The sequence below is a fragment of the Myotis brandtii genome, unplaced genomic scaffold (assembly GCF_000412655.1).
Source record: "Myotis brandtii unplaced genomic scaffold, ASM41265v1 scaffold344, whole genome shotgun sequence".
Taxonomy (NCBI): domain Eukaryota; kingdom Metazoa; phylum Chordata; class Mammalia; order Chiroptera; family Vespertilionidae; genus Myotis; species Myotis brandtii.
Window position 1 is genome coordinate 10,703,309 of NW_005363247.1, and position 8,252 is coordinate 10,711,560.

Below are 8,252 nucleotides of genomic sequence, written 5' to 3' on the forward strand. Positions count from 1 at the left end.
CAATGAAATTTTATTAAAGATATCTAGTCTCCATGAACATGAATTTTGTTCAACTATAAAAAAGAACTAATAATTATACTTTCCCTATTGGCATTCCTAAAGTCCATGTGTGTTAATGGATACATATGCTACAAGTCAACTTTGAAATGACATACCACTTTCCTTTACAAAAGTATAAAAATGCATGGGCTTATAGTTAGGATGTACACAGAAGTTAATAAACAGAAGAAGATAATTTTGAAATAACAGAGCAGAAAAGAATGGGGTACAATTGCAACTTAACTTTTATACAGGAAAGTTTAGTTTGGAACCTGGTATGGAGACTGAGCATCAGGTCATGGCCAAGCTGTTAGTTAGGCCTAGATAACAATGTCATGTGTAATAGATAATATGGAACTCACATATCTATTTTTTCTGATGGTTTCTGATGGGTTGTACTGGCTGTGGACTTGTTATTTCATAATGTTTTTCTGCCTTGTAAAACTTGCTTCAACAAATTTCTAGGTCTGTTTCATTAATTATGTGAAGAAAGTAACAATGTTGACCAATTAGTCAAACATGATAGAATAAGTACACAGTATTAATTGCCACTACATCCAATCTATTCTTAAATTTTTACATTTGTGCTTTGCAAAAGGATGAGGTAGAGGCGGCTTGCTTTGATCCCAGGATTAACCTTAAATATTAGAGAGACAGTAAAACATCATCAGGATTTTTGTTCAGGAAAGGTAAGTCATAAATCAATGTTTGGAGTACTTTTTTGTTTGTTGCAGATTTTTCAAGGTCTCTTTGACTAAGAGGCAGAATATGTCTGAGGTTTCTATACCTCTTGTGAACGCTGGTTTAAACACTTTAAAAGTGATGGTTTTGATGTGAAAGACAACGAATGTCCAGGTCAACCGAAAAAGTTTGAAGACCAAAAGTTACAAGCATCATTGGATGAAGATGCGTGTCAAACTCAAAAACAACTTGCAGAAAGATTAAACGTTGCTCAGCAAACAATTTCTGATCATTTAAAAGCAATGGGAAAACTTTAAAGGAAGGAAAATGGATGCCACATCAACTGAATGAAAGACAAATAGAAAACTGAAAAGTCATCAGTAAAATGTTGCTTCAATGGCATGAAAGAAAATATTTTTTTGCATCGAATTGTGACTGGATATGAAAAGTGGATTTATTTTGAGAATCCCAAATGCACAAAATCATGGGTTGATCCAGGTCAACCATCAACATCGACTGCAAGGCCAAATCACTTCAGAAAGAAGACAATGCTTTGCGTTTGGTGGGATCAGGAAGGTGTGGTGTATTATGAGCTTCTAAAACCAGGTGAAACTATTAATACTGATCGCTACTGACAACAAATAATCAATTTGAACCATGCTTTGATCGTGAAATGACCAGAATGTTCCAGAAGACATGGCAAAGTAATTTTGCTTCATGATGACGCACCATCACACACTTCAAAACCAGTTAAAGACACGTTAAAAGATCTTGTCTGGGAAGTATTAACCCACCCACTGTATTCACCAGACCTTGCTCCTTGAGATTACCACTTGTTCCGATTGATGGCACATGCACTTCCTGAGCAGCACTTCAAAACATATGAAGAAGTGGAAAATTGAGTTTCTGAATGGTTTGCTTCAAAACAAGAAAAGTTCTATTGGGACAGTATCCACAAATAACCTGAAAGATGGGGGAAATGTGTAGTTGGCGATGGACATTACTTTAAATAAAGCACTTTTGATGTTTCTCTTGAAATTATCATGTGTTCTTTGATTACAAAATCCACCATTATTAACCGGTACACCTAGTAAATTTATTATACACTTATAAGCATTCCCAATGATCTTCTTGCTTGGAAAACCTACAGATAAAATTATAGATACAGTCATAATTATAACCTGATTTTGGCCTAAGAATGAAATTGCATCTATGTAATTTTTCTTCAAAATAAAAATTCCAAGTTACTGCAAAATTGATTCTCAATTCTCAAATTTTAAAATGTTAATGTAGATATGTCTTAAGCATCATCAAACTATAACTGTGGCATCCTATATAATAAAACCCTAATATGCAAATTGACCAAACAGCAGAATGACTGGTGGAACAACCAGTCACTATGGCACGGACTGACCACAGGTGGCAGATGCTCAATGCAGGAACTGCCCCCTGGTGGTCAATGTGCTCTCACAGGGGGAGCACAGCTTGGCCAGAAGCCTCTCCCACCTCCACTGCAGGTGGGTGGTAAGGAGCGAGGGTTCCCGGACTGCGAGAGCCCCAGACTGTGAGAGGGATGTCTGCCTGCCAGCTTAGGCCTGATCCCCTGGGAGAATCAGGTCTAAGCAGGCAGACAGACATCCCCCGAGGGGTCCCGGAATGTGACAGGGCACAGGTCGGGCTGAGGGACCCTCCCCTCTAGTGCATGAATTCCATGCACCAGGACTCTAGTTAAAATATATTTTTCTACAGAGTTGGCACTGTACAAAAGGTTGCGGAATTTGCTTTGTTGGTAATGACTTGAAATTTCATTGACCAGCTGGGGAACAAAATTATTTAGTTTGAAAGTCTGACCTATGCTATTTACTTTATCGTAGCTCTATGCTTTGTGTAAATTTTGCCATCTGTGTTTTCTGTTTATAACCACTCAAAACCCCATTGGCTTATTCATCTACACTTGTTCACATAGACAACACAAAAATCTATTAATTTAAAAATTACAACAAGAAAATCCATCTGAAAATCCATGCGCATGAGCAAAGATACAATTGGAGATGCCATCAAAAATATATTGCTTATTATTAATCTTCTGGAAATAATGGAGTCTAAAAACGAGGTAAATTCAATGTCCTTATACTACTTAGGGCAGAACTAGAATATTGAGAACTGTTATAAGAAGTATTAATCATGCTCTATTAACAATGATTGTTCTGTTCTGATTAGAGAAAGCACATTCTGACCTGGCTGAGAGTTGTACAAGTTGCATGGCCCTGGGACATGGGAGAAAACTCTGGAATGCAGTCCATTCTCCTTTTCAGAGAATTGCCTGTTATCATGGAAAGATTAACAACCTTGTTACGGAAACAATGGAGTCACTGAGGAGTTCACCCTTTTTACCCCCAGCCCACATTGCCTGTAACCTGTAACCATTATACCTTGCCTACTTTCCCATGCCTGTAATTCTTACTTTCCCATGTAGTGTATGTCCTTCAAACCAATATAAACAGCTGGCTTATTGGGGGAGGGAATGGGGAAGCAGATTTTCCTGGATCACCTGCTGCTCTCCCATATTCCATTACTGGAATAAATGCTCATACAAGATTCAACCCATTCTCTGCTTAATTGGCTCAAGAAGTGACAGGCAGCCCAGACCCATTCATTGTCCGGTTTCAAATGGACTTCTAACATTATGACCTTTTTCTCAACTGTACAAAGGTAAAGAGAACCATGTTGCCCTATGTTCTCTTATCCTAAACTTTTACAAATATATTGAGTTGCTTTGTCCTGACAGTTGGAAAATGTTTAACACAGCCTAAGGTCTAAGATCCAAGTATAGCAGAGAAACCATGCCCTGGATTCCTGTGGAGTGTGCCCTGTAGAAAAGCAGACCCAAATTCCCATAGACATTCCCACTCAACATCATGACTGGTGTTTAAAACTGAGTACCAGGCCTCCCTGTGGAAGAAAGGCCGTGCGCAGAGCATGATCACGCAGAGGGGGACCCCTTGATGTCCGTAGTTTTCTCCCTTGGCTCGTAGGTGAAAGAAGAAAAGCGGATGCGTACAGGTGGAAATCAGGTAAGATTAGCTATAGTTTAATCTTATATAAAGACTTGTTTATCTTATATAAAGACTAGCTTTATATAAGATAAACAAGGAATAATTTAAATAAGTTCCGGCATATTTTTCTCATTTTTCTCTAGACATAATTGTAATTATATAACCTTGTGGTTGGAAGCAACCTTGACATGCATCTAGTTTAAATACATCAAAGCCTTTGCATAGTGTGTATTTTTTAAGGAGCTGTCAGTTTTGGTTGGAAGAAAAGCATACTGGAGGTGGAGTAACTATAACTCACTTGTACTATATGAGGCCACAGAAATGTCATCTAACCTTTCTGGGCTTTGCTATGACATTGGTAAAACAATAAAAGAAAGGATATTAATTTATACATTCCAGATTGTTTTGAAGGTTCCAGTGAAAATATTTTGAAATCCCAAAGTGCCATCCAAATATGAAATGCAATTATTATTTTCCTTAACTTGGAGCCGAACTCAGAATTAAAACATCAGGACATCAATGATAAATTTAGTTAGCTAAAGACAGAGGATTTATTGCTTTTGTAGATTTAGAAAAGATCTAGAGAGAGGACACTATCTTAAAGAAATGATGTTAAGTAGATATTCACAAAGAGAAAACAGGTTACATAATAATGAAACATTCTACCCAATTATAAAAACTATGTGGGGGCTAGGGAATAGTTCACTCATATGAAAATAAAGTGAAAATATATTTAAAAAGCAATGAAATTGGAGGTTGAAGTTAAAAAATGTTCTGCTAGAAATAAAGAACCAATACTGTGTTCAACATTGAATACTACAATGAGAGCAGTTACAATGTTTTAGAAACATAAAAAGTGTCCTTGGAAAAAATAATGTCATGATGTATCAGTACACATTTACACACAATGTTCTCATTCTTTGTGGAAAATAAGCCAAAAAATTATATGTTAAAGTAACAAGGGGTTTTGCTGTGGACCTGAACAGACATTTTGAAACCTAACTGGAGCAGACAAGAAGAACACAAACATGGCATGGTTAAGCATAGTAGGATGAAGGCTGGTGATAAAAAATGGGTAGGTTAATTAAGTATGATATTTACTAGCATCAAATATTCTATTACTCTAGTAAAGACAGTACAAAGATAGATTGGGGTTTTGTTTAAAATATATTTTATACAAAGCAATATTCATAAGATAATTAGATGAGAAATAAGGTATACCAAGCACTGTGGAATTTACATTCTTTTATTCTTTTTCTTAATTGAAATATAATTGACATATACATTGTGTAAGTTTAGGATGCAAAATGCATTGTTCTGGCAAGACAGTAATTAGTTCCTATCACATTTTAATGCTGATATTAATTTTCTGTGTGGTAATTTTAATTTTATAATCACATAAAAGGAAAATATTTGTTCTTAAAATTCAGTCACAACTGTTATATAAATAATCGTTTGTTGCCAATATTTGACAGTATTGATAAGAAATAATTTCCTTATAAATATAAATCAATGTAGTTTATTTTTGCCAATATTTCAGACATTTTGAGGCATTCATGGTCATCTTATGCTTATTTGCCTGTTTGGAATTTTCTTGGATATCATCTTGGGTAGCAGAGATGTACAGTTCATGGGAGGTGACAGGTCCTTCCATTTTGTTGCACTTTTTGATATAAAAACAATTATATGTAATAAATTGAATTTAAATACATTGGTAGTAAGGATAAGAATTATGATTGAATATTGGTAAAAATGAGTGAACAAAATTAGGTAATTCTTATCCTTACTACCAATGTATTTAAAATTAGAGAATGAAGAAATCAAATATAGACTACATTTTCTCTGAGACTTGAAAAAGAATAATTTCAGATAGCTTGAAATGTAATGCCATTAAAGATGGCATTTTTAGCTTGAACTGTAATGCCATTAAAGAAAAAAATCAGTAATTTATGAAAAGCATGGTTATTTTGGGTAATTAATAAAAATATTTTGGTGTTAATCAAACATCAAGAGAATGTGAGGTGCCTCCTTATCAAAGCAATGGCTGATTATCTGCTTAATAAAAACCACATTATTATTTTTGTTATTTTTCCTTTTTCTTTTTTCATTTGGAATTAATAGAAAGACTATTCAGATTAACAACTCTGTTTTTACTTTACTCAACGGACTTCTCAGTTCTAACTAGTCTTCACTAAAATAATTCCATACTACCTATTTAGTTACTATAAAACTAGAAATTTCTCTTTTATTACACTAAAATATAGGGTAAGTTCCAATAACATTAGGAATATTTTCATGGCAAGTCTATTTTATACCTGATATATTAGAAAGGATCACAACATCATACTAACCAAAATTAATATAGTCATAAATTAAAAGAATATTGTCAAAGTTTATAAAATGAACATTAAGAAGTTTTTAAGGGGGGAATGTGCAAATGGCATATCACTCTAACACAAATATGAAATTATCCTGGCAAGCATTTCCAATGCTTAAAATAGCGACTTATTTTTTGTTTTTAAACATTTAAAACTTGGAAAATATATACCTGAGGATTATAAAAGAAGTTATGGTTACCATGGCATGACTAATCCAGTGTGATTGAAGTATCACTTTAATATTTGCAGAGCTGAGCATGAAAATCTGAACATTTTGGTATATATTATGCAAGGGGAAAAATCTAAGGGCAATGCAAATATTTATTAGCAGGAACACATTTCAAAGACAGCCCTGCCACCTCCTGTTCTTAATGTTTCCTATTTGGTTTCAAAGTCAAATCAGTAGAATTAAATCACTAATTTAAACACATAATAGGATTAATAGCTTAACCAAACACAAATGGTTTTATTTCTAGAATACCATTAACCTTAATTTCCCTTTGGTCATTGGTTCAGAAGCGCAGAGTAATTTTTTCATTAACCCATTTTTCAAAAAGTTTACATCTAGATTCTACAGAATATTTTTTAGAGTTTGCAAGCATATATTTATTATATCAATGAATCCTAAAACATTTAAATTGTTGGCTTTTCTTCTTTTAAGGTTTGCTTTTACAGTACTAGTATATGCAAGCTATGACTGGAAATGGAATTCTTACTCTATAAATTGAAGTTTCAGGAAATTGAATTAGCAGAGGGCATTAAGAGTCTGGGTGCAAAAGCACAAGGAAAATGAAAGATGGAAATTTTAGAACTCAAATACACAAAAGAAAAATTTGATAACACCAAGGGAACAATTTTAAAAAAAATGTCATATGGCCTTTATTTTTAATTTACTGAACTAAATGTCTTATGTCTAAAGGCATTTCAAATCTACTCTCATAGGCACATTACTAAGGAAAAAATACTACAGCATGAAAAGATTCCACGTTACCCCTACAAAGGGAAACAAGATGCAAACCTACTCCCTCAAGAATATTTATACTCTTGTAAATTTTTGGTGCTGTCTACAATATTTGAAAAAAAGTCATTAAAATTGATGTTGACACATGTATTAGAACCTCTGCTACCATTCTCAAATTATTTCCAATAACATAAAACAGAAATTTAGATGCAGGACATAAATTAGCAGCAACATCCTTTCACCCTTGGTAAACCCTGCCAAATGTAAAATCTATATTTTTCTTATGTAAACATTTTCATTTTGCATTATTTTTCTTATTTAATGCTGCAATGAAACCATTTGGAATATTGTTTTGTCATAGAGGCCAAATATTACATATTTTACTATCTGGCAGACTTCTATTTTGAATGTGTAAGAAAAATGGACATATATTGACATCAGTTGTGTTTTTCATGTCACCATACCTGTGACATGGATGCTGTAATAACCTTTATAAATATTTTTGTTTACATGGTACTTTCTTTCTCTAGTCATTTAATATGATATGTTTAAGGGCTCCTAGGACATTGGTGGTGATAAAGAGAGAAGAGACCTGCCAAGTGCCTGTGGTGTAGGCTTATCTTCATCATCACTGTCACAAGGCTTGATATGCACTCATGGATGATTTACTGGATCCCTTTCATTTCCAAATATCACAATAATTTCTAAACATGATAATTATTATTAATTCTCTATGTGGGTCTAGATAAGTACCTTGGTCAAAATTTAAAAACTGGAAGGAACTTTGTTTTTATGTTTGTAATAAAACACTTTCATTGTCTAGATGACATCATCAAGGACTATGGACACTTATGCAATATCCAAAGCTACACACATATGCTAACAATTACTGTACAGAGAAAGGTATAGAGCCAAGTGTTCAGACTAGAAGTGGTATCCTTTCTATTTTGATTAATGGCTCACCTCCTATTATACTCCCACTTACTACTTTCTACTCTTAGAGCTCTAGAAACATCAGCCTCCAATCTATTCATCAATTACCATAGCTATCTCCCACATTTGGGATTTTTCTTTAACTCTTCCCTATTCCTGATATCCATTTGTATTCTCTCTCTCTCTCTCTCTCTCTCTCTCTCT

General features: G+C 34.1%; 1 pseudogene; it reads left to right on the forward strand.

Moving 5' to 3' along the window:
* The first annotated feature begins 2,743 nt into the window (after positions 1-2,743).
* Positions 2,744-8,252, forward strand: part of LOC102244642 — a 70,905-nt pseudogene continuing 65,396 nt past the window's right edge.